Source organism: Vidua chalybeata, chromosome 23 (genome assembly GCF_026979565.1).
Source record: "Vidua chalybeata isolate OUT-0048 chromosome 23, bVidCha1 merged haplotype, whole genome shotgun sequence".
In the NCBI taxonomy this organism is placed as follows: Eukaryota; Metazoa; Chordata; class Aves; order Passeriformes; family Viduidae; genus Vidua; species Vidua chalybeata.
In genome coordinates, this window is record NC_071552.1 from 4,266,936 (window position 1) to 4,293,870 (window position 26,935).

The 26,935-nt window shown below is 48.9% G+C and overlaps 1 protein-coding gene across 4 annotated transcripts in view; it reads left to right on the top strand.

The window, feature by feature from the left end:
• Positions 1-7,776: 7,776 nt before the first annotated feature.
• OPCML (opioid binding protein/cell adhesion molecule like) overlaps positions 7,777-26,935 on the top strand; it is a 337,367-nt gene continuing 318,208 nt past the window's right edge. For all 4 annotated transcript variants that reach the window (XM_053963647.1, XM_053963651.1, XM_053963654.1 and 1 more), the window contains exon 1: positions 7,777-7,862. The gene's annotated coding sequence lies outside the window, so the exon portion shown is untranslated. The remainder of the gene's footprint in view (positions 7,863-26,935) is intronic.

Here is a 26,935-nt window from a genome sequence, read left to right on the forward strand (position 1 = left end):
TCTGCACCTTAAATTCTCTTTTATCTCAACTGGTGTCACCGCCGAGCCCGCAGACAGCTGGAGCAGCTTTCCTCCTGCAGCTGGAAAATGCGGGTGGACTCCCTGCTCTGTCCCCATCCCTGGGTTTTCTGTGGGACGTGGGAGTGTTGTGTGGACTGGCTGGAGCAGTGTTGGCATTTTGGAGGATGTGACGGGTGTCTCTGCTCTGCAGCCATCCTGGTGGCAGGGATGATCCTGGTGGGAAGTGTGATCCTGGGGAGAGGGACGCTCCCAGCCTTTGGAGTGGCCATTCAAGAGCTCCAGAGAAATTCTGTGATGGGGCAGCCACGTGCTCTGTCAAGTTGTTTCCCTTCCTCCTGGCCAGAATGACCTCACTGACCCCCTGTTTCTGGAAGTGAATCCATCTGGGAATAGGAAAGACAAAGCTGTGAGAGCTCGTGCATCCCTGGGTATTTCCACAGGGTGTACAGCAAGGGCCTGGGGGCTTTTCCTCAGGGAATCTCTTGCACTTGCATTTCCCACCCAAGCTGAGGTGGATGCCAAAGCAGAAGCACTTTATCTTATGCCAGAGCAGCCTGCCAGCCCAGAGCAGGTACGCAGGGAGGGTTTGCTGGTCCTTTCCTATGTCCTGAGCTTATCTGATGTTGCCAGTGGGGTTTTGTAGGCTCTGTATTTCTGTTGGTATTGGGATGTTGGGATTTCTTCTTCAGTGATTCAGGTTATTTTCTCCCTTTCCATCTTTAGCACTGGAGCTGGTTAAATAAAACAGGAGCTACAAAATGCCTACTGAGTACAGGTGCCCAATTTGAATGATGATGATTCTGTTATAGAATCCTAGAATCTTTAAGGCTGAAAAAGACCTTTAAGATCATCGTGTCCAGCCATTACCATGTTCACCATTAAACCATGTCCTCAAGTGCCACATCCACGTGTTTTTTGAACATTTCCCAGGATGGTGATTCCACCACTTCCCTCAGTAGTCTTTTCAAATGTTTCACAACGTTTGCCATGAAAAAAAAACCTTTTCCTGATATCTAAGCTGGTGAAACTCGAGACCATTTCCTCTCACCCTGTCTCTCTGCACCACCCTGATTTGGGATGAAACGCGAGGTGCCGAGTCTGCCATCCCAAATTTCCCACAGCCTCTCCTGAAAATCTCCATTTAAACCCAGAATATAGGAGCTGCTTGGGCAATATAGACTGTGCAGCGTGGCTTAATGGGGCCCCAAATAAAGGGAACAGCTGGGTAATCAGTTCGAGTGGCTGCGAACCAGTTTACCGTGCATTAAGTATTCTTTGATTCCGTTTAATTGGGACATTGCAGAGACCCTGACGTCCAGTAATAAGGACAGTGGGAAGCTGATCAGACAGCTCGTTAACACTCAATTAATGTCGCTCTGTACCGCACAGCAGTAACTTTTAAAAAATGTATGTGCTCAGCCGAGGTGGAATGGGATTGCCAAGGCAATTTCCAGAGGGCCTGAGCCCGGGTTGCCACGCGGGAGCGGCGCTGCTGCGGTGCCCGCGTGCAATTGAAGTGGAATTAAAAGTTGAAGTGCAATTTTTTTAGGTGAATGCAGTCACTTTACACAGAGCAGAATCAGTTCATTTTTAATTTATAGGCGCAATTAAAGCGCACTAAGAATAAAATTAATAAATCTTTAGCTAACTGACCGTGATTCTTCTGAAAACTCTTTTTGTTCCTCCTGAAGTGGGTGATAGGGGCACCTGGCGTGCCTGGAATTATATTAACAGCCAGCTCTTCCCCTTCAGCCTTTCCTTGTCAATCCTCCAGGCTTTATTAATCCTCTCTGGATGTGCCCTGGCTGTGCTGGGGTGTTTGCCTTGCACCCACAGCTGAGCAAAGCCTCAGCAGGAGGTTTAATGTTGGCTTTGGCTGAGGGACCTGAGCTAGGAGGGTGAATTCCTGCCTGTGGGATTTGTTGAGATGCAGAGATGGAGCAGGGGGTGCCAGATGCCATCCTTCACCTTGCTCCAGGGATCTGTCACCTCTGCTAGGCCTGTGCACCACCTGAGAGGCAGAGGGACAAAGGGACATGGCCCCAGGCATCTCGGGGCAGGGAGTGGGGGCTATTGCTCCACTGGAAGCCCTGGAAAGGACTTGGATGGAGAAGTGTAGCCTGGCAAAGGAGGGAAGGAGCTCTCAGAAGAGGCATCTCAGCCTTCAACAGCTCTGTGGGGTTTTCCTGTGGCATGGATGGAGGAAGCTCTCAGTGGTCTGGGTTCAGCTTTTCTCTCTCCCAGTCAGTTTCCCATCATTTTCCCTCCGGCCAGACGGAGTCCATGTTTGGTATAGCATGGCTGGAGGGGTAATTGTCGTCTCTGCATTTCCCTAATGAGCTCTGGGTCTGCTAATGAGCCTATTGCTCCTCACAGAGGAGGTCTGACAGGGCACCTCTGCTCCGAGGGGGGCACAGCTTTGATCAGTTGATGTCTCTTGCCCCCTGTGTGGTCAGAGGGGGATAATTCCCTGCTGGCCTCTTTGTAACTCAGCTCCTCCAACCATTCCTTGCCATCAATCACAGATTCATTTAAGGGCCTGATTTCCTCCTTCTTTCTTTCCTTTTCTTCCCTTTTTTGTTTATTTTTTTACTTTTTTTTATTACATCTTCACACTCAGTCATGCAAAAAATTACATTATTTCAGAGCTTCGGCTGACTCTGGTCTCAGAGCACAGGGGCTGCTTAGCGCTGCCATCACCATTCAATTAGTCCTGTGCACAAAAGGGACACATGGAATAGCACAGCCTTGGGCTGACAGGGGCTCTGTCCCGTGCAGAGCACTCCGTGGGGAGTGCTGGAGCTTTCCCAGTTCGTCCTCAGCTCATCCTCTGCCCTCATCCATTGGGATAACGATGGGTTTCCAGAGGCTGAGTTGAGCCTGAACATGCCAAGAGATGCAGCAGGTGGGGATGGAGGTGTTTAGTGCTGCTGACTCCCAAACAGGTGCTTCGGTGCTGCCTCCTTTGCTGGCTGCGTGTCTGCTGCAAAATCCAAGTGGATGGAGCTGCTCTGAGCATCTTCCTCCTCCCAGGGGACAGAGCAGCCTCCTTGCAGCAGCAATCCCAGCGTGTCGGGATGGAGAATTCCCTCAGCTCTTCAGATGTTCCCTGGAGGATGCTGAGCTGTAGGAAGGGCCCCCAGCCCTGCTGTGGAGTCACCCCCCAGCCCAGAGCTGCATTCTTGTCCTGCCTGTGCAGCATTGGCAGGTGGGCTGCAGAGACGGGGGTGAGATTAAACACATGGCTGGAGCCAACTCGGGGAGGCGGTGTGAGCTTTTCCTTGCAGTTTATAGACCACAAAAACCTGCCTTTCCAACACTTCCCCTCCTTTGCTGTGGAAAGCCCCAGTTCTGCTGCTAAAACGTGGTTGGCAGGAGAGGCAGGTGAGCACACGTGCCACTCCCAGGACTCCTCTGGTCATCCCTTCCCCAGGGAGATGAAACACCACGTCACCTCTGTCATTCATGACCACAACCCCTGTATTATTAGGCTGGTGATGACTGAAGATAAATCTGTAGCTTTGAAAGGAGGGGCAGAGGGTAAAAGAAAAGTTATTCCTTTCCTTGCACCTCTGCCCTTGAGTAGGAGCTGATAAAATCCAAAGGCTCTCTTTGGATCAGACTCCACTCCAGCTTTGCCCAGGAACCACGTGGATGAAATATTAAGCACTGGGGCTGGAGCAGGTAGAGCAGGAATAATCAGATGAGTAGCTAAAGGTCTGGTATCCTGTGGGGACACATGTGATTGATCAGCCTTGCAAAAATAAATAACCTGGCCCTTTAGATCTATGTAGCAATTTTAAATTTTTAATAAATCTGTGTGTATGGTGAAGGATAAGTCGTCACCCTGCGCTCTGTGCCTCTGATTCTCTGGGTGAATTTATCATGCTCTCCCTTTTGGAGGCTTCACATCCTGCTGATAAACAGTTTAAAACTCCTGTCCCGTCTTTATCTCCTTGAGGCGTGACAGAGCCTGGCTGGGGATGCTCCATCTCTGAACAGGGAGAAGGGAGAGCCCAAAGCTGCTGCTTTTGGCTTTTCCAGCCCGTGGTACCCTCAGGTTTGCTGCAGGAGGAGGGAGAAGACCAGGAGTGCAGGGGAGGGGTATGGAATCCTCCAAAGCGTGTGGAGCAGAGGGACAGATAACACAGCAGAGGTAACACAGCGGCCTTCCAGACACGGGAAATGATGGCAAAGGTGAACAGCACCTGCAAACCAATCCTGGCTGGCTCTACAGAGCAGGGTTTGGGCTCTCTCCCCCTGCCTGCTTGGAGGTGAGGCACTTGGGAATGATGGAGCCTGGCAGAGCTGATCTGTTTCTGCTGGAAAGAGCAACCAAAGGCCTGAGAAAAGAGTTTGCTCCTCTGGGAGAGTGGAGTTGGAGGCAGAAGGATCCGGGTGCAGTTGAATTGCACATCTGAGAAGCACAGGACACATTTGAAGGCAAAAAATGTGCCTTTCCTGTGGCTTGGTGTAGGACTCCTGGGAGGGGCTGTGGGTGGCAGTGCTCTCCTGGCATTCCCAGAGCTTTGCCAGAAGTCTTTTGTCACTTCTGTGCCATTTTTGTGCTGTGCAGCTGTTCAGTCACATCCCTCTGTGTCCCACCTGAGCTGTGGAGTGAAATCTGCTGCCATCCCACCCCTGAACATGCAGGGGTCTGCCATCCTCTCCTGGTCGTGGTTCCAGCAGCCCTAGAGGAGGTCTCCCAGGTCCCTGATCTCTGCCAGGCTCTGGCACACCCAGCCCAGGGAACACACTCTGCAATGCCAGGGCTGTGTCCTTGCCACTGGCTGTCCCCTGTGGCCGGGGTGTCCCTGTCCCCCTGGGAAGAGCTGCTGTTAAGGACCACATCCCAACTCGGCAATACAAACTCCGTGCTTAGTGGGGACGCAAATCCGAGCCGGGAAAAATCCGAGCTGGGAAAAATCCGAGCCGGGAAAAATCCGAGCCGGGAAAAATCTGAGCCGGGAAAAATCCGAGCTGGGAAAAATCCGAGCTGGGAAAAATCTGAGCTGGGGAAAATCCGAGCTGGGAATACTTCTGGATTTTGTTTTTGCCATTGCTGTGGGAAAGCCTGTAAGATCTGCAGAGCCATGGCAACGTGGATGCTGCCGTTCCCCCACGCTCAGTGGGAACAACACGTCTGCGTGTGTCACCTGCGCAGGGCCTGCGCTCCTGCTGGAAGCTCGTGGTGGCTGCAATTAATTTCTACTTAAGCCCAGATAATTGCTGATTTTGGTGGGTTTTTGTTTTTTTTTTTTTTTTTTTTTTTTTTTTTTGGTACCGTGTGTCTAACAGCCATCAGTATTTTTAAAACTTGAGCTGCCAGCAAATTTCAGTCGTGGTAGAACCTCTGGAGGAGGTGCTGGTGCCTCACTGATGCTCTCAGTGGCTGCTGTCAAGGACAAGGCACGAGGAGGTGAGAGCTGAGCTCAGCTGGACACGAGCGAAGGGAAAACCTTCCCCTGCTCCCCTAACAATGTGGCACCGTGCTTTGGGCTAGGGTGGTGGATTTGGAACTTCCAGGAGGAGGTTCTGGTGATGCCTGGAGGTGTGGTCTGGCCACGATCATCATCGGCAGCGCCGAATGTCCCCCCAGCCAGGGGACAGTGGACAGCAAGCACAGCGCGGTGACAGGCAGAGGGAGCCCCAGGCTAGAGAGCCAGGGATGAGCAGGGAAAGGTGTCCAAGCCATCCAGGGGGTGTGCACAGCGGTGGGAGCCGGAGCTGCCGCCTCGGGGTGGTCCCAGCCTGGCAGAGCTGTGATATCCATCCCTTTCAAGCACCGCTGCTCTGCTCTTTAGGAAAACTTATTAAAAGCAAACATCTCCTGGCTCTGCAGTAATTGAGAGCTATCAGTGGAGCACCAGGATGCTCTTTAAAGCATTATGGGGGAGGAGAGAAGGTAAAAGCCCGGGGATGAAGGCCAGCCAAGAAGAATGAAATAGCATTTAACAGTGAGCAGGTTTGCCTTGGGCATCCTGGCAGGCATGGCAGCTCTAGGTGGGAGGCTGCTGGCACCCAGGTGTCATTTACTTTGATTTCCTGATGGTATTTTTAACCTTTCAGGGGCCAGGACAGCCAGCCCTGCTATCAGCACAGATGAGGATGGCTGTGGGGGCTTTGGTACCTTTGATGATCTACATTAATTTGTTTTCCCTCTTCATCTGAGGCAAACCCTGGTAACATTCTCTGCGTCTCTTCCTCTGCCACAGCTAAATGGGAAGCCAGGGATCTTTTTCTGGGGTGAATTTGGCCCTGTGAGCATTGCAAGCCTTCCCACTGGTTTTTAAACACTCTCATCAGCAGAGCCCAGATCTGGCAGCCAGATTCCTCGCTCAGGTTTAAACGAGGGATTGCCTCCCTCCTGTGCTCTGTTTGTTGTCTCAATTTCTCTGATCACCAGCAAAGATGTTTTTTTTAGACATTCTGCTTCTTGCAGATAATATTCCTCCTTGAGCAGACCTGCTTGGACTTAAATAGGCAAAGTGTTGGGGGCTGCGTGTGCAGATTTTGCTGAGCTGCTTGGTGGTGAAGGTGTGGGGCCCAAAATGCTGCTCCTGGGAGAAAAAAAGGATTTGCAGGGACAGTGGGTAGAGGTGAGGAGGTGGAGCAGAGCTGCCAGGGAGGATGATGGCTGGGGAGAGCACTGAGGAGGAAGGCAGTGCCTTCCTGAGGTGGTAACATCAGCCTGGAACCGTGCAGGAGAAAAGTTAATCCCAAGCATTCCCAGCATGTTGTTCTCCCAGTGTTTTTGGATGCCACAGTGCTTCTGGGCATGGCTTTGCTCTGCTGCAGCCCTTGAAAGCTGTTGTCCAACACCTCTCACTCCTGTATGGTTGAAATAATTGTGTGAGTGGCATCCAATGCTCTCTTCACTCCTTTTTGCATCCTCCCTCTTGTGAATAAAAGCCACTTTCATCTCCTGCCTCCTTTAGCATTTTCCATCCCATTCTCTCCCTCTCTCTTTTTTCCCTCCACAAAAAGCAAAATTTTTGAAAATGAAATGAGAGAGAAAGAGAGAAAAAGAAAGCTCAGATGCAAGTTTTTTTTTTTTTTTCTCATGAAAAGGAAAGCGTGGAATACAACAAATTAAATAGCCACCCGGTGAGAAAAAAGGGAGTGGAGTGAAAAATGGGCAGGGGGGGATAAAACCCAGATGAAAAAGGCAGGCTGGTGCTGGAAGATGCCAGACAGGTCTGGGAATAGAGGCATAGCATGGCGGTAAAATAATTGTACCCCTTCGGCTGCAGTCCAGCGCTGCTTTCTGCCTCGCTACCCCAAGCCTGCCATCCTCTGTTAGCTCCTGCAATATTTTATCCGCCAGCTCGGGCTCTGTTTCACCAGCGATGGAGAGGACTAGATTAATTAGGAGAGATCTCTCTCCCACAGCCAGCCCGGCTCTGCGGGGGGAAGGCTGGGAACTATTTAAAGGGATGAAGATGTACTGCAGCAGCTGCCATCTCTCTGGCTGGTAATGTGCTCGCTCACCTAGCTGAAAATTCATCTCCTTTTGCCCTCTGCCAGTAATTCCCAGCAAATAAAAGCTGGTGAGCTCCAGGTTGGGCTCCAAGGCCAGCTGGGCTGGGCTGGGGGTTTGGGGAGAGCTGGGGAGAGCAGGTGTAAGGGAGGAAATGGGAGCGAGATGTGTCTGGATGGAGCTTGGAACCTTGCAGAACGTTCAGAACCTGAACATTGCTCTTGTTTATGACAACACTGCCCGTCGTGGGGACGGGGCTGCAGGAATCCCAGGTATCCCCACAGCCAGCATGGACCCTGCCCAGCACTGCTCCCCCGTGTCTCAGCTCATTAAGGCCCAGCCCAGCCTTCGAGTGACACAGGTAATGAATCCTCTGCAGGGTGCCTGCTGGCTTTAATAAACTGGAATGAACTGAGGATGAGAATTAACCTGGCAGGATTAGCTCTCTCTGCAGCGGGATGCTGGGGACGGCTCCTCGCGGGCCGTGACGGGAATTTTAACACCTCTGCTGCCCGCACTGGCTCCCGGCTGCTCTTTGTAGAGCATTCAGCAGCTTAAAGCCCCTGCGAGGCCGAGGGGGAGCAGGCAGGGGAGCAGCACCCGGCTTGGATGGCGCCTGCTGCCCGTTTTAGTCCTGAGCGTGGGACAGGAGCGATGCCGAGCTCTGCAGCTGCCAGATGTGCAGCATCCCGGCCCTCCCGCTGCCTCCTGCCACCAGCCTCCGTCCTCCAGAGCAGGAGAGGAGCAGGGAGGATTTGAGAAGCCATGTGTGTGTTTGGGAGGTGTTTCAGGCAGCGCATGGGGTGGGTTTTGGCGAGGGCTCCCGGAGCCTGGCTGATCACAGCACTGTGAGAGCCTCACGCCTGAAAACCCTGCAATTACCCTGCATTTGCTGGGGGCTTCGGGCTTTTTATTTTCAGTAAATGGCTTTGTAATGCAGCCCCCCTGCAGGGCACGCTCCGTGGGACACAACACGTGCTAACAGCCACAGGGATGGCAGTGTGGGGATATCCAGGGGCTGTGCCGGGGATCCCGCACCACATCCAGGCCCTCGCCTGATCCCTGGATCAAGGATCCTGATAGGATCCAGGACAGGGGGCACTGTGCTCTTGCTTAGTTCAGCACAGATGAGGAGCTTCCCTGCTGTCCTGCTGTCGGCTGGGGTAGAGTTTAGTCCCTTCCTAGTCCCTGGTGGTTTGGATTTAGGATGAGCCCTGCTGTGACACATCACCCTGCTGCCTGTCACCCTCCCCTCCACGCCGTGGGTCCCTGGGCAAAGCTCATCCTGGCAGCTGGGTGAGCCCTGGTACGTGCCCAGTTGCATGAAAGATCCCTTGGGTTGGGGGGAAATGAGGGGAATGGCTAACTGGGACACACCTGGCTCCAGGGGCACAGGGATGCGGGAAGGTGACGAGGGATGGCACCACTGTCTGCCAGCCTGGCAAAGCCATCATCCAGGGAGCCCTGCTCTTTCCAAGGCTGCTTCACAGCCTGTGGTCTCCTCCATGGGCATGGCACATGCATATCAATGTGCTTTTCCTGCCTTACAGGAGCCTCTAAGAACAGACACGGAGTTTGAGAAACCCTTGATGGCAATGCTTGTAATTAGAATGTAATTGGAGTAATGGGGAGCCCAGGGGCTGATTTTTGTGGTTTTGCTTGTATTGAGGCTTGTGTGGTGTTTTGCACCTCCCCAGGCCTGGTTTGTGGGGGTTTAGTGATGCTGCTTTGGTTTGGGTCCTTCCTCCTGTCCATGGAGAGCAGGAGAGGAGGGGGACAAGGAATGGCAACAACTGACAGAACCAGAGGACACAGCCTCAAGCCAAGGGAAATACAGGCTGGATATTAGGAAAAGTTTTTTTACAGAAAGGGTGATAAAGTTCTGGAATGGCTGCCCGAGGAGGTGGTGGAGTCACCATCCCTGGGTGTGTTTAACAAAGCCTGGATGTGGCACTGGGTGCCAGGGTTGAGTTGAGGTGTTGGGGCTGGGTTGGACTCGATGACCTTGGAGGTCTCTTCCAACCCAGTGATTCTGGGATTCTGTGATCCTGTGATTGCAGGCAGGGAGCAAACGTCTCCTTGTGATGCCACAGCCTGGGTTTGAGGGCCACCAGAGCCATCTCTCATTGCTGACACTCAGGCTGGAACGAGCTCCCAGTCGGGGCTAGGAAATCATTTGGAAGCTGATCTGGATTTCCATGGAATGTCCTTGTCTGCTGAAGGGTTTCTGGCTTTTTCACCTCCTAGTAAGAGCGTGGATGTTTTTATCTCTGCATGGATGGTGTAGCAAGGAGAGAGTGAACACCACATGCCCGAGTGTATTGTCCCCAAGATGCTGAGATGGGGACAGTGCTCCTGTGCCTTGGCATGGGGACAAATCTGGTGGCAGCCACCAGCTCCAACACTGGAGGCTTGCAGGAACAAAGCCCAAGTGTGGAGCTGGAAGTGGATGGAACCTAGATAACCCAAAGTGTTTTGAAAAAGACAATTAATGGTGAGAGGAGACGGCTTTCAACCACTTGGATTTTCTAAGGTTAAACCTGGATATCATGAGGGTATATCCCAAATTCCATGCAAGGCTGGGCAAGGTGGCTGTGCCTGCCAACCTTTAGCCTTAAATCAAAGGTGCAGTCCTTGATGAGAGAGCAGCCAGGGAGATTTTTATTCCAATGCTGGATTTCAGGAACTCGCAAGAAGGTGTCTGTTTTTTCTCCCAATTCACTTTGTGAAAGAAGAAAAACAATCAAGAAAGCAGGGAGGGTAATGTTCTTAAATCCGCCAGGGCTTTAGGAAGATATTGTTTGTGCTTCTTGAATAATGGCTTTTGATATGTAATAATATTGTGTGGGGGTTTTTTTTGATGGCCAATATTACATTTATTTTAAACGATATAATCAGCCCTCGGCGTCTCAGCTGATTTAGTCAATTAAGTTTTTAACCTCATGTCTTCAATCTCGTCTGTGAGTAATTTAAATGTGGTGATTTTAATGAAAGTACATCTACCTGTTCATTTATCCACACACACCATTGCCCTTTGGATCTGTGGTGAGAGGGACAGGAGATGCCTTTTCTCTTCTGCATGGAAATGTTTAGCAGAGCTGAGGAGACAATGTAGTGATTGGCATTAGGGAGCTAAAGGGTTTATTTTTTTTTTCCCCAGAGCAATCCAAATACATCAGATGCAGCAATTCCCAAAATGACTGTAAATTAGGGCTTTCAGAAGGGACAGTGGGATTGCCTCAGATTCTGGGGTGGTGTTTTTTGCCCCAGGAGATGACAATGCTGCACCACCCAGAGCTGATGGATGCACAACATCTCAGATGCTCGTGCAGATGTTGTGCAGATAATTACAGCAGCTTCAGGATCAGGCACTGCTGGGGCTGAGATTCAGCCCCAAACCCTTCTGTGCTGTTGGGGAAACTCATGAGAGTGATGTCCTCAGGGAGATGGCTCTGGGGATGCCCTTCCTGGCAGGATGGTGGTTCCTGGGCTCCTGCAGCCCCTGGAGTGGCCTCGCAGTGCTCGTGGTTTTTGCCTCGTGCAGAATTCAAGCCCAGCAAACACAGCTGATGTTTTTCAGCCTTCACCAGCACTGAAAAGAGAAATCAAGATAAATGACCTGGGGCTGCTCAGAGCTCAGCTTTGTGTGCTCCTGGACACACTCGCTCCTCCCCATGGTGTTTTTTGGCTCACAAGTGAGTCCTCTGCAGCACCAGCACAGCCCAGGCTGGGGTGGGTGATGGGGGTCCTTGGGCACACACCCTGGAGAGATGGCTGCTCCAAAGGGGATGTCTGGGGCCAAGTTCTTTGAAATCAAGCCCAGAAGCAGCAGTAACAGCTTTTTGTTCCTATCTCATAGGATGACATACCTAAAATTCATTTTTTATTTGTTTTTGAAGTAAAAATATTCCAAAGGGGCATTATATGTGGTTTTCTCACAGAAGGCAACCTGCCTCCCCCTGAAAACACTTGTTTCAAAATTTTCAGTGGAAAATGTGAACAGTTTTTTGATAAAAGCATTTCTATTCATGAGCATAGCTCAGAGAGATTTGCAAGAAATAAATAGGTTTTGGCAGCATAAAAGTCTCTGTTGAACAAGGGGATGGGGAAGGTGTGAAACTTGATTTGGTATCGTTTGCCCATGGAATTTCAGCAAGTTCTTCAGCAGAAGTGTCAGGGGATATTTTTCCATCAAGCCCCTGTCCAAATCTCCTGGTGCTGGTGAGAACCACAATAGTCCTGTGTCAGTAATCACTTTCTTGGCTGTTGCAGTGCTCTGCTCCTTGGAGATTTGTTCCCATCCCACCCTGGGCCATGTTTGCTGCTGGCTGGGTGTGTTGGAGAGCTGGCCTTGAGCTCCCTCCGCATTTCAGCTGGTGAAGGTCGCTGTGTCTCACAAAAGCTGATTTCTCCTGCACTTCCAATAAACATTCCGCCTTATCAGTGCAGGTTTTTAACAAACTCTGTGCATATCCTAAAGCAGAGAAGGCAGGGACAGGGCCTGTGTTTGTCTGAAGCAAAAGAGGGGTTTTTATTTTGCAGCCCTCTTCCTGCTCACCTGGGATGGAGGTGCCTGGGGCAGGGCAGGTTGGCATTCTCCTGTCTGGTAGAATTGGTCAATAATTCCTGGCTGGGCATGAGTGATTAGCCTGTCAGGAATTCACCAAGGTCCAGTTTCCAGCGTGATCCCTGCTTCCATCAAATTCTCTGCCGCCGTAGGGAGCAGCTCATCTTGGAGACAAACCATGTTTGGGTGTTCTCTTACCAGGTTTTTGGGCTCTGTCCTGCTCTAACTCTCCGAGCTGAAGTTTGGCTCTCCTCTCCTTGCTCATCTGAGGCTCTTCCCCTCCTTGCTGCCATGGATGGGGTAAAATTGATAATATTTGGGAGTGTGAGCTGGCCCTGCACGTCCACACCACCTCCCCTCTTTATTCCTTCAGAGCTGCATATAAGAAAGCTCAATTTTCTTGAAAGCTGCCTAAAAAAAAAAAGGTATTTCCATGTCTGGCAAGGAAGCAGGAGGATGCAGGGATGCTTGGAGCTGCCTCTCTACCTCCAGCTCTTCCCCCACGTCCACGTGGATGCAGCTCCACTCCCCTGTGTGAAAGGGAGAGGGGAGGAGAGGCGCCTGCACCGCTTCCCTTTAAGCAGAGATTTGGCTGTGGCTCTGAAAGCAGAATTAGAGGTAGGGTTTAATCATACAAGCTCTGAAATATGGGAGATTAAATCTTTTTAAGGAGGGCAGCTAAGCACTTTATTTTCTGTGCAGGAATCTTCAGGGGGTCGGAGACCAGAGAACTGGATTTAAAGCTTTTAAATTACTTTTTTCTTCTTTTCTTTTTTTTAACAAGTTTTTTTTTTTTTTTTTCCTCCCACAATACATGGTTGGACAGGAAAGACTTTAAAGTGATGGTTAAAAAAGAGAGAGAGAGAAAAGATGGGTGGAATGGAGATGCTTGTTGAAAATAGACATTAATAATGTTGTGTTGAGTTGTCCAGGCACATTTAATCCTTAAAGCACACATCTACTCTGGGAAGTGATTTTTGTGGAAGGAGGGAAATCTTTCAGGTGCTCCTTGTCATTTCTTGCCACATTTGATGACAGGTTTACTCCATGGCAAGGGGATTTGCAGCCCCTCTCCTGCAGCAGCCCCCAGAAGCCCTGGAGGTGCTCGTGGGTGCCGGCAATGCCGGGTGCTGTGAGCCCCCTACCCGGGGCTCCAGGGGGATGTTTAAGCTGAGATTGGCATTCTGGCTGGAATTGGGTTTTGTTTTTCCCAGCCAGGCGCCGGCCCAGCCTTGCTCGGGGGAATTGGAGCTGTTTGGTCGCCTCTCACACAGCCTGCTCGGGGACCTTCACTTGTGTTTGTCTTGCGTTTTTCTTAATTTCACGGAGCTGAAGAGATCGATGGGAAGGTAGACCTGGGATTTAAGGCTGCCTATAGCACAACTCAGTGACTGATGACCCCAGCTCTGCTGCTGCTCTCCAGGCCAGGAGTTTGCCGGGCTGCCAGTGCCAGGGCCAGCTGATGGTGACATCCACACGAGGAATGTTGTGTGCGCCATACCCGAGTGGCTCATGGTGACCACCCTGGGAAAGGAGTGCAAAGTTGAAACCTCTCAAAGGCTGAGCTCCGCTCTGGGAGTCCTGCCTGGGCTCGGTGGGACCTTGCCGGGGGTGTCAGCAGAACGGCGCTGGAATCTCGGTGCCGCCGGCTGTATCGGCTGCTTGTTGCCATAGAAACACCCTGTGGCACCGCGCTTGTTTGGAACGAGGTGGCACTAGCGTGTTGGCAGGACATGCTGCACTTTCCCCACCTGGAGCGAGTGCCTTTGGCCACTGGAAGTTGTGTGTGTGGGGAAAAGAAGGGTTGGCTTGGGGGACTGTGCTGGAAGGGCTCCAACAGGCAGCGCTGAAGGCGATGGGAGAAGGTCCCCTCGGCGGTGCTCCGGTGCCCTCAGTGGTGCAGGCAGCACCCACTTTCTCCGCTCCAAAGGCTGCGCCACACCGCTGAAATGGTTTGTGCAGCCCCGGGTGTCCCTGCGGAGATCCCGCTGCATCCCTCAAGCAGCGGCAGCCTCTGCAGCCCACCCTTGCTTTAATGGCCCAATTCCACCGAGCAAATGAGGCAGCGCCTCCGATCCCTCCCCTCGGTCTGCCAGCTAATTAGCACTCCATTAACTTAACGAGGCTCTGCCGGCCACCCTGGACGTGGCCAGGAGAGGGAGAGGCGGGAGCCAGGCTTGGCTGGACCTGGGGGCTGCGGCAAAGCCTTTGTGCCTGAGCAGGGAGGGCTTTGCCCTGGGGTTTTAGGGCTGCCAAGGCTTTTCCGTGCCTTTGGGTCCGTGGTGGGAATGGCCACGACAGGGAAGGGTGATGGGAATGGCTGGTGCTGCTGGAAGCTCTGGGAATGAGTTGTGACGTTTTGTAGGCTGTGACGCTCCAGCATCCTGTACAACCCCCTCTGTGCCACTGCCCCATGGCCAAGGGGGAATGAAGGGGGTGCAGTGTCCCTCGGAGGAGATTCCCTCCCTGCTGGAAAGGCTCAGACAGCGGCAGCTCCCTGCCAAAGCTTTGTTTGTTGACAGAGTTAAATTTGCAATTTCATGGTTTGGTTACAATGAGTTTAGTTTATAAAATTCATGAGCTGTTAGGAAGTGTGGAGAGGAGGGGTGAAAAACGTGTGGGAGTCAGCAAGGACGTGGCTGCTGGCACATCCAGCAGGGTCCTCCTTTGGGGACCTCATGGGGCTCAGAGATGGGGTGTGAGAGCTTCATGTAGGACAGAGGGATGAGTCCCCACAGGAGGAGAGGTGCTGCTTTCTCCTGGTAACAACCACTGTGTCTTTACCTGCACAGTGTGCAGAGCTTTCCTTGCGTGGCCTTCAGAGAGCCACTGGAGAAACAGGAATCCTTTCAGGGATGAAGCCCAGTGTCTGTCCTGACAGGGGCTCAGTCTGTTCAGAGAGCCTGCTGCTGGTTTGGAGTTTGAATTTGTGGTTCTTTGGAGCTTTGGTTGGGAATCCACAAGATGAGCTCATTCCCTGGAATTCAGAAGCACTGTGACGGAGAGAGGCAGTTCCCTGGAGTGTCACTGCATGGGCAGCGTGCTCCAGTCCATCTCTTGTGAGATGAGCTGGTTGACACCCTCACATCTGACTTTTCCAGGAGATTTCTTTGCAGCCTGTCCTGTGTGTTTGGGGACTGACTCGGAAGCAGAGCAGCCCCCCAGTCCCACCCTCCTCCCTGGCTGGAGCTGCATCCTCCATCCCCCCAGCAATGGAGATGCTCCTCCAGGAGCCTGGAGCTGTTGATGAGCTCAGAGGGAATCAAAAGGCAGTGTCAGGAAGGATCTACACAAATATTAGCTAATTAACATGGAGTGCTGGGGAGCCCAGGGGGAGCAGGAAGGGGAGGATTCACTGAGGATACAAAGCCATGAGGTGCCTGTCCAGCATGGCAGTATCTGTGAGCAGGAGCCAGCAGCCTGTGTGTGTTGCCACTGCTGGGGCTGATGTTAATGTGACATCAGCAGGAGGCTGGTGCACTCCCAGATTCCTTACAGGTCATAAAACACCAGCGGATTCCATTGGAAATGTTAAGCTGTTGATTTTTGGAGTTTTCAAAAGAAACCTGGTGTTAGTCACTGCATGGTCTGTCACTCTGTGGGGTTGATCATGGAGACAGGCCATAAATAGACACCAAACCCCCCTTTTCCTGCAGTGTCTGTTGGGTTTTTGACTCCCCAGGACCAGTGATCTCTAAGGTTTGGCAGAATGTGCTCATGCTGAACACACGGATGTGCTAAGCAAGGCCCAGAAGTCGTTGGTGGAAATGGAACTGAAGTTCAGGGACGGTCACTAGACCTGACCCGGGCATCCAAAAATTGAGGGGAAGGTGATTCAAGCTGACTCCTGGACCTCATGCTGATGACCTCTCCAGCAACATTGTCCATGAGGAAGCCTCTCAGTTCCTCTCTGAGTTCATTACAGCCTTTGGGCTGTAATTAGCACATCCTTGGCTTAGTGAACATCTCCACTTGAAGCCATTCACGTGTGAATGTTTCCCTGTGAAGCTGCTGGACTTTCTGGGAATGCTCATGGCTCAGGTGAGGGTTTCTCTTTCTCAGCAAGCCCCAGCACATGGGTTATGTAGATATACAAGATGCAGGACCCAGGTGGGGTTCATGGTCCTTGGATTTGTACATGGAGCCTGTCTGGAAGGAAATCCTCCTCTTCCCTTGCTGGTGGGACACCTCTTTTCCATCCAAAGTGTTTAATCACCTAATTTGTGTTAAGGAGCATTGGCTTTTCATTTCCAGCTGTGCCAGCACAGAAGATGCTTCCTTTTTAATGAATCCTGGACTTGAAACATCTCCTGTGTATGTGTGGGGACATGAAAGCCCAGGGAGGGGACAAGACTTGAGGGAGCATCAGGAAATTGGGAGCAAGGGCAGGACGGAGCACAGCGACGAGACCACCCACAGATCCCGCTGCATTGTGTCCAATCCAGTATCCAAATTTCAGACTTTTAAGAGGATTATCAGGTGTCTGTTTGAATTACTCTGAAATGAACAATCACTCAGAAAATGTACATTCATTTGAAAGGTCAAGCACATCTGATTTCTGCCTTTGGTATGCGGGGGCTTATCCTTTCAACTCTCCCTTCCTTAATGAGATTCTTGTTTCAAAGAGTCGCGCTGTGCCCAGGATTTGACGGAGTCAAGTGTGCTGGAGATAGTTTTTGTTATCATGTTTACCCTTTTATCTGCCTGTCCTTTGAAAGCTCCCTGGCACACAATAAGGATGCAGCCGGATGGCCACTCGGGGCAGCTCTGCCAGCAAAATCAGCTTTTTAGGGGCGGAGAGATGGAGATGTGCTGGCGGGGAGCTGCAGCACCAGGAATTTTGATTTCTGCATGGCAAAGCATCCAAATGGAGAGAGGGTCTTTGAGAAGACCCCCATCACCAGTGGGGGCTGGGCAGGTACCAGGGTGTCATCAGCTCCCCCAGAAACCTCGGAGGAAATAAAGCCAAGTTGGGCTTGGCATGGCAGAGTTGTGTTTCTTGATTAAATTAATGTGTATTGATATTTCTCCTGTTGTTTTGACTTCACAGGCTGTTTAAATTCAGGCTTGTCACAACAAAATACAAAGGAGGTTGCTCGGAGATTGATTTTTTTTTTTTTTCCCCTTTAATCCTGTCTCTGAAGAAGAGTATTTTAAAATTTTATCTTTTCCCCCCACTATTTCCAGGTTGACAGCCAGGGAAGGCTGCAAACATTAAAACTGTTGCGCAAATAATTATGTTAAAATGCCGAGCATACATTATGGAGGAGGGCGCTCCTTGATTGTAACGTACGAATCAATTTTCTGCGTCACAAAATTACTGACACTGGAGTTGGCTTTGGTGATTTATTCCCTGGAATGACGATCCTGTGACTGCCTTTCCCTTGGAGAGGGTTTGTTTTTTTCTGGTGGGTGAAGCTTTGGTCTCCTCTTTGCTGTCACTGCTGTCTCCTCCCTGCCTCGGTGACAGTCCCCTCCGCTGCTTAAAAATAGCGGCTTTTATGCAAACTACGTCCCAAAGCGCTCTGCCAAGTTAAATAATGTAGTCACAAAACCAAATATTGAATAATGACTGAGGCAAGGATTAAGGGAGACAGGCAAGGAACAAAAGAGAGATTCTCAAGTGTTTTGAACACAAAATTGAGACGACACAGATGTGCAGTGGGCTTTTTCTCTGTGCAGCCAGAGGACACAGATTAAAGGGGTCCTCCAGGACTGTGCACACCCAGCCAGCTTAAGCTGCCTAAAGACCTCTTTAAATCCAACCTTTTCAACAAGCCCAGCTGGCTGGAGGAATTTCTGCTGGGGATAAATTCAGAGAATCATGGAGTGGTTTGGTTTGGAAGGACCTTGGGGGCCATCTCGTTCCAAACCTCTGCAGGGACACTTTCCACTAGAGAACCTCCCACTGGACCTTTTTAAATGGATTTCTGGGGAACATGGATTGTTCTTTTTTTTTTTTTTTTTTTTTTTTCCTAGTGGAAAGTTCCCATGGGAGCTTTCCTGTGCTTGCTTCTGGAAAGAAAACATAGTTTCTCTTGTTTTCCCTTGAAAGGCAGCAGCCCAGGCAGCGCCATCAACCCCAGTTCTTTACGTGACTCTGGTTTTGCGGGAAGATTTAAATAAAAAATGCCAGGGATGGGGGAAAAAAAAAATCACAGGCATGTAATTTCTCATGCAACTCGTGGGATTTTTCAAATCCACCTCAAAGTTGTTGAGTTGCAGTAACTCAGTGGGTAGCTGTTGGCTACTCATATGGTGAGAGAGGAACAGGCTGAAGGAATGTTGCACAAAAACTTATGTAAATGTCTTCTGTACAGCTCAGAGAAAGTCTAGGACTCCTTTAAATCTAAGAGTTGGAAATTCATCTGGGAATCCATAAATTCAGTAGATGTCTTTTTCTCAATAAATTCAGAATATTGGCCAGGGAAGAAGCATCCATGTTTCACAGAAGGAGTTACTGGACTTTCTGAGTGTTTCTTCTTTTTTTTTTTTTCTCCTGGTCCAGAAACAGTTGAAATGTAGCTCAGGATAAATTGCAAGGTGATGATTTACATGACAGGTGACACTGGCAAGCACATTATTCTCAGAGGAAGCATGAGATGGGATGTATTTACTGCCTGTCTGGGCAAATTATCCACTCTCAGATGTCTGGCATGTGCTTGTGTAGGAAATGCGTGTGTCCAAAATAGCTGATAAAGGGGATGCAGGGCACAGCAGTTAATAAATGCAACCCCCCCGTGGCTGTTGCTGCATCCCTCCTGCTGAACTCTCTCTAACTGAGAGATTTAGAGATGCTCTGAAGCTGGGAGTGAGGGAGTGCAGAGGAATTTCCTTGCTGCTGCAGAGGTGAGATGGACACAGCTTTGCTGAGGAAAGAAGGATCTGTGTTTGAGGGGATGTCAGTGCAGGGAGCCCAGTGTGTTTAGATTTTGGAGCTGCAGGAGCCAACTCCTTGTCTCCTGTTCCTTCCTGAGGTTATAACATCCTCCAGGCAAACTCCTCATTTGAGATCAAGCAAATTACCCTGCTACTGTTGCTTGGTCTTGTCAGGCTGGCTGTGATTTACTCTTAATATTTATCCCTCTTCACCTTATCTTTCCTACTGATGAGTAAAGCAGAATAATGAAGTGGTGATGTTAAACCCTGAGCTCATGCTATCCAAGGGGACTGCAGCTCACAGGCAGGGATGGATTGGGAATCTCAGTGCGGTTTTGGAGCCCTGATGTCCCCCATGGTAGCTGGTCATGACCCTTCCTGTGGAGACTGCTTTAGGCCATGTCTATTATGGCTTATTTTGTTTCCAGAAGGTTTTTTTCTCCCTCACCATGGGGAGGGGTGGGGAGTTGCAGGATGATTGCTTTTTATTTGTGTGTGTGTGCCCACAGAAAGCTTGGGATCTCATCTGGCTTTTAAGGATCTGCTTCTGTTACCTAGCAGGTATTGTAGGTGGATGTGTAAATGAGGATCCTTCTGTTTACAAAGAAATGGATATATAGTATAAAAACAATTTACTTGTAAAACACTCATCCTGCCTCCAGAATATGTTTGAATCTTAACACAAGACAAAGTAATTTAATCCCTCCCAAACCCATATGTTGTTTGCTTCTCATTTTTTCCAGCAAATTTTACCTTCATCAAAAGATAAATCAATTTGTAGCAGCTATCGGCAGCTCTTTAAGCTGCCGAATTGAACAGCTTAATTAGGGAAAATATATTGAAAGATCTGAGAGATGCTAACCCACTCAGCCTCCTCTTGGTACATCTGCATGGTCCTGCAGATGTGTGAGGCTGCAGACTCCCTCCAGTTTGCATTTGCTGCTGCTTTTTCGTGATGCTTTGTGGTGTGGTCATGGCATGAAAGGTTTTACTGCCCTTTAAAGCCTGGCAGGACTTTTCTAGGCCTTTCCCATTTGAGGACTTTGAAAATTTGTTCTCTTAAATTTTTTCTTTTAAATCAAAGCAATAATAATTTTAAAGATTCCTTCTTCTTCTTCCTCCTCCTTCCTCCTTCTTTTATTCTTCTTCCTTCTGTTATTCTCTTCTTTTCTTCTTCCTTCTTCCTTCTTCTTCCTTCTTCTTCTTTCTTCTTCTTCTTCCTTCTTTCCTTCCTCCTTCTTCTTCCTTCTTTCTTTTTTTTTCTTCTTCTTCCTTCTTCTTCTTTCTTCTTCCTTCTTTCCTTCCTCCTTCTTCCTCCTTCTTCCTCCTTCCTCCTTCCTCCTTCTTCCTCCTTCTTCCTCCTTCTTCCTCCTTCTTCTTCTTTCTTCCTTCTTTCTTCTCCTTCTTCTTCTCCTTCTTCTTCTTCTTCTTCTTCTTCTTCTTCTTCTTCTTCTTCTTCTTCTTCTTCTTCTTCTTCTTCTATTATTATTATTATTATTATTATTATTATTATTATTATTATTATTATTATTAGAGGGCTCTTCCCAAAGCACCAGGAAGCTGTCCAGTGTCTGTGAGCACCCCGTGCTGACCCCTGCCTGCAGCATGCGATGGAGTCATGGTCTCAGAGTTCTCACAGCCAAATAAATAGAGCAGGAATGCTTTGGAGCACCTTTCCCAAAGATCACTCTCGTTCAGCGCCGTTCCTGCGCGTTATTTTTACTTTAGAGGGGGATGGTGGGAAAAGGCGCCCAATAAAAGTACAAACTGCGTGAGTCAGCCTGAATCTGCTGTTGTGCCTCGTCCTTCCCATTAGCAAATACCACGGATGCGTGTGTGGGGAGGTGGGTATCCCCTCTTCCTAAATGACAGCTTGTTTCGGGCTAAACTCCTTAGTGGTGCTGCTCTGGTGAACATTCCCAGCCTTCCAGCCTGGCTCAGCCAGTGCTGAGCACATCCCTGCCTCTCCCAGATCTCCTGGACAGGGAAGTGGCTGCTGTTGATCTTGCCATTGCTAAGATGAGGACAGACCTCTGCTAGACCTGTGTTGGTGGGACAAAGCTGCTGTGGCCTCAGTTCCAGCCTTCAAAAACCTGCTAGGAAATGGATTTTGGCAAGGAGTTTCCTGCTGCTCCTGTTGGAGAGGATGAGCATCAGGTGAGGATTTCAGAGCTGTGTTTTGCAGCAAAGCTTCCAAACCTGACCTCTCTTAGGGCTCTTCCTTGGGTGATGTTTGGGTCCAGATTCCTAGAGATGAGCAGGCTCTGCACTGGCTTCAGCAAATAAGAGAATTTTTTTTGCAAAGGCTGAGAATTCACAGATCTGAACTCCCCAAGGCTTGTGTGATGGGCTACAACAAAAAAGCAATGTTTGGTTAATTTAAGCTTCAACTTGAGGTGCTGAGATAAAAGAGAGTTGATGTCAGGGTAGTCTTGCTTCCAAAGCAGAGTATTGTCAGCGCAGAGCGAAGTGTTCTCCATCTGTTCCCGTGGCTGTCAGGAGCCAATATTAGATAGCTCCACTGCAGGCTGGGAATCTGCGAGTGAGGGCTCGTGGCAAAAGCTTCATGTGGGAAGTTTCATCCCTCCTTTGCCTTGCCTTAGGTTAACTCGCACCCAAACCAGTCAGGCTTTGCAAAGCTGAGTGTTCCTGGTGATGTCTAGAACTCGTTTAACATCCTCCACGTCGCCCTGGAAGGACAGGGACCAAAAGGAAGCTGGAACATCAACTGAAGGATCTCCTTGTCATCATCCTGAAAATCTCCTAATGACCCAAGGAGTGGTTTCCTTGCTCTTGGAGCTTGTAACACATGACAGACCTTGAGGTTTTTCTTCTCCCACCTCGTGTTTTTTTTGTGCTCCGCAGCAACAGAGACGAGGTTTGGCTGCTGAGGGAAATGATGAAACTTAGAAAACGAGAGGTCTTGTGACAAGCTAACACCTCAGCTTGCTTTGAACTTGATAGTGAAATATATAGACACAATTTTTGTTGCAGGTGGCTTTTTCCACGGTAGCATGTGGGTATCTGTGCCCAGCCCCACACGTGTGTGTACATGCACAGTTATTCTTGCCTCAGCACAACGATTTCCTAACGATCTCTTACCCATCCAAGACAGATTGCTTTTCATGGTTCAGTGGCCGCAGCTCAGGCATCCATTTTAATCAATAAAACAGTCAAAAGAGAGAATAGATTTACTTGTTTCTGGTTTTTTACATTTAATTGAAAATTTTCAAGTGATTACAAACATAGCTATTGTATAGATTGCGGAGTTTAGAAGACAATAAGTGCCAAAAGAAAAATGTCCCCGGAGCCCAACCTCTTCCCCTCGTGATGCACAATAGATGTTGGTGGTTTGTGCCTGGCCTTGTCCTTTCTTCTCCTTCCTCAGGGTTTGCTAAAAGCGGGATGGATTTAATGGGGTTTTACCCAGACATCGCAGGGATGTCTGTGATGAGCAGCGTTAAATCCTCTTATTTGTCATGAGGGAGAATCTCCCTTCACATAGAATGTGGAAGTACCATGGGAAACCTGGAGATGCATCATCCTGTGAACCACTTGGTCACCCAACATGTGTGAGGATGGGCCATAAAAGCTCTCCAGATCCAACAAAAAGGGTTGAATTTTAATGAGAGCTGATTGAAAAGCAGTTTCAGCAAAAAAGAGCTTTTGGTCATCAACAGGGGAAAAAAATGTATAATTTCTGCCATGTTTTCATGTCCAAACCAAGCCCCTTCTTCTGAAGAAAACTGGGGATAAATAATTGGAGAATAGGAGGGTTTGGGGTATTCCCTAGTGCCCAAAGGTGCTGCTGTGGTATTTATCCCTTGTTAGCAGGTAGGTTAACCTTCCCCACAGGAGATTGCATTTGATCATTTAATCTGTTCAGTGTTGTCAATGCGAGTGTCCAAAGGTGGATGTGTTTGTGGGGGTACCACATACATAATAATCCTTTTGAGATTCGAATAAATGTGTGCATTTGTTGTGTGGTGTTAGGAAAGGGAACTCCTGGACACCCATGGTTTCCGAGCTTGCAGCTTGCATTGATGCCTGATAAACTTTGCCTTTCTTCTGGGGATTCTTTGGAAAAAAATAACAAGCCATGCTGTCTCTCTGGCTGTAAATTTAATAAACCTGGAAGCAGCACAGCAGCTGAACATATCAAAGCCATAGACTGCTAACTCCAGTGCAGGAAAACTTTAAAAACAGTCCTCGAGACCCCTGCGCTCTCTGCAAAATGAGATCTGAGTCCTCTTTAAGTTGTTTTTAATAGCTGGAATTACTGAAGATTGGTGTTTACCAGGGAATAGGTTTGTGAGGGAGCTGCCTGGTGGGTGCCCATGGTGATATCATTTCCAGTGGTATTCCTGGGATAACCTCCCGAGGACACAGGTCTCCTCACAAATTAACGCTGAACCCTTTGTGCCGCCTGGCTCTGCCTCCCAGACCGACAATTTCCTCGGTAGTTTTATTTTCATCTCTGATTTCCTTAGCTTCGTTGCCTGCTGGAAGCAGATTTGTTCCGGCATGGGCCAAGATGTGGCTCTGGAGGAGTGGTTGTCACCTTCCATCTGTCACAGGTAGCGCCCCTGTCACCTCGCAGAGAGCGTGGCTTTGTCCCCAACAGCCCAAACCTGTGGAGCAGCTCTTAGGAATCCAGAAATTCCTGGTTTGGAGATAATCCATCAGAGAAGAAAAGTGGCTCACGGGGTGGTTTTGTCCACAAAATGAAGCATTTTTGTCCTTTTTATCCCTGATATAATGTTGCAAGCTGGACAACCCCAAATGTTGGATTTTGTGCAAACCCACCCCGAACGATTTGCAGCAAAACTGATTTTGCTGCCACCAAAAAAAGTTTATCGATTATGGCTATTCCTTTCTTGGCAGCATTTTAACTCTTCCTCCCTATCAGTTTTATAGATTTTGTGGGATTTTTTTCCCCATTGCATATCCCTCACCAGAAGGAAACAGCCATTTTGAGGAAGAACAGATCCTTTTTGCAATTTTCTTTTCAAACGGAAAATCAAATTCTCCATCAGGGAAGGCTTCAAATAGAAAACTCTGACCAGCCCAAATTAGGGGGGACTCAATTTACTCTGGCAGAATACTTTGAGAGCTGCAGATGAAAACTGCAATTTAAGTGCCTAATATTATAATTATACACCGATGTGTTTTATTAATGGGATTGAATGCTGGTAGCTTTGTAGTAATGAGCTTTTTTGAAGATCCGTGTAATAGAGTTTTCTGATGGTGAGGACCCTGCCACACTGTTCCCTCTAAAAAGCACCTTGAAACTCATGGAGTAGCCAAGGACAGGGTTAATTCGTTGACTTGAGCAGTAATTAGTTGCCCTTCTCCTGGAGTAGCCCTTCCTGGAGGGGAAGAGAAACCCAAACCTTCGGCTTGCACTGCTGTGTGGATGATCTGGAATTTTATTGTGGGTGATTCTTGAGCAAATGAAACGTTGGGGGAGCCTTGGAGATGAAAGGTTTTGTCTTGACAAATTAGCACTTAGCAGATTGCTGGTATTAAAGAGCTGTGGGTTTGAGCGATGTGTACGGCTGCGCCTTTTTAACGCAGGAAAAATCATTTTCCCATTCTCTAACAGCATTTGAATGCACTTCTGGTAATAAATAGGGAGAAAAAAATGAAACCTTTGAGTCTTTTCCTGGGCCAGAGCATCCCCTCCCAGCAGGGTTAAGCTGGGTCAGTTAAAAAGATTCATGCTTACGGCTTGCATATTCCCTGTGGAAAAACCTGGAACAATCCTAACATGGGTTCTGAAATAAAGTCTTTAAGACGAATTTCAGTTTTAAACAGAATGTTGATATGGCATATTCTGATACTTTAATTTTTTTTTTTCTTACAGTGAATTTATCACAACTCGCTTCCCTCGGAATGAATTTTGGATAAATCAACAGCTTGTGTTAATTATATTAATAACCACATTAATTATATAACAGTGCATAAGAATTCAAGGCCTTCTAAGACTGAGTAGGGAGAGCAATGAAAATAAAATGGCAAATTCTAGAGCTGTTATACTGTGAACTCGATGTTTCTTACTTGGTGTCTTTTGACAGGGAAAAGTAACTCTTCAAAACCCACTACAATGTTCTTTACAAATCCTGCTTTCCTCTAAATACTTCCTTTCTATGCTAGAGCATAATTAGCTTTTGTCAACTTTTCTATGGGCAGTTTTCATTTTGCACTTTCTTTGAATGCTGTGGCTGCTTGTCTGGAATAGCTGAAGTTTTGTTTCTTCCCCTGTCATTTTTAGCCTGCAATTTTTGTGGAGACAAAACCTCATGTTTGGCCTCCCCTCACTAGTTAGGTGTCCTTGATGCATTTATTTAGGAAATGCAAAGCCAGGCAAGTGTTGCCCCTTCTCCCTTTGTTAATTAACCCAGTGTGTACAATCACATTTTATTTGGCAGCTTGACTGGAGGGCCCAGCTGCTGGGAGATGAGCCATGAGAGGGGAAACAGGAGCTTTGTGCTGAGTTAATATGTGGATTTTTGGAGCTTGTTGATGTTCCCTAGAACATCTGCTCCTCGGCACTTGCCTGTCCAGCTCAACCTGGATCCTTCCAGGAACAGTGGAACAAGGAGGGGTGGGGAAATGGGGGTGCAAATAGGAAAATGGGATGGAGAGTGAGAGACTTCCCCTACTGCTGATGGATGCTGGTGTCTGCATGGAAGAGCAGAATCTTGGGGACTTCTTCAGGACAAAACCTCCCTCCCAAGGCCAAGCAACCATGTCTGGCTTCCAGCACCATCCTCAGTGACTTGTGGCATGCTGGGTTTCGTGTGGGAGGGGTGGCAGGAGATGGGAAGATCTGTGTCCCGTGCGTTCTCCATCCTGTCCTGCATCCCTCCTGCCCTTCTCACTCATGGTCCCTGTCAGTAACGAGGTGGGAAGAGTGGGCAAGGAGACAGCTCCAGTGCCACCCTGTCCACCCCCACATTATCCTGCCTTATTACATTGTAATAAATTGAACCATTCCACTTCATTATTTCATATTTGAGGAGATTTATAGATTGTCCTGGTGGCTGAAGAGGCAGTGATTAAAGGAGCAGTGTGCTAATGAATGAGCCTCAGCACAAAGCCTTTTTAATTAATGCACAGCCCAGGGGCTGTAAACGCCTTGCTGATAACAAGCCTGGCCCATTCAGGACATGAACTGACAACTTTGCAGAGAATGAAGGCTTATGTGGAGACATGGGTATGGTATTGAAATGGCAATTAAGGCTAATAAAATGATTCGTCTGCCCATCCATCGCCCTCCTTCCCTGTGCCCGGCCCTGTCTCTGCCTCGGAAGTAATGGCAGGTGGAGATTTCATTTGGCTCCTCCAACCTTTCTTGGTGATTTAATTTACAGGCTGCATCTGTTCCTTCACAAGGCTCTTTCAGTCACATTAGAGATGGATTTTTACTCCAGGCTATTCTGAACTCGCTGGAAATTTCCCTGAGTCAGATTATTTTGCTCAGTGTTTACGGTTGCTTTTCTTTTTATTTCTAAAAAAACTTTTCTAATGGAGTGTCTTGCTGGGAGGGGAGGCAGTGAACTTGTTGGCAGTGCTGTGCATCCATCCACACGTTCAGCATTGACTCTGGGCTGCTCAGAGCCCTGGGATAAACAGAGTGGACTCACAGAGCTCTGGGAAAGAGGGAACCTGCCAGGGTGAATTGTCACCTTCTTTCAGGATGGCCTCAAAACTATTCCTGATTTTTGATGGGTTTCACATCCCCTTCCTGCACATCCTGGGCTTGGTGGCGTTGGTACATTGGCACACTGGAAAAAGTGACTTTGAAAAAGTGCATTAAGGAAAAAAAATCAATGCTTAAATAAACAGTGGTGACAAACTGGAGGTACTCGTTGTCCTTGGGAAGTTATGGGGCAGATGAGCAGCACGGACAGGTCATTGCTGCTCCACTGAATTCTGAAGAATTGCCCTGGTTTGTGCCACATCCTGTGTGGTGCTGCTTAAAT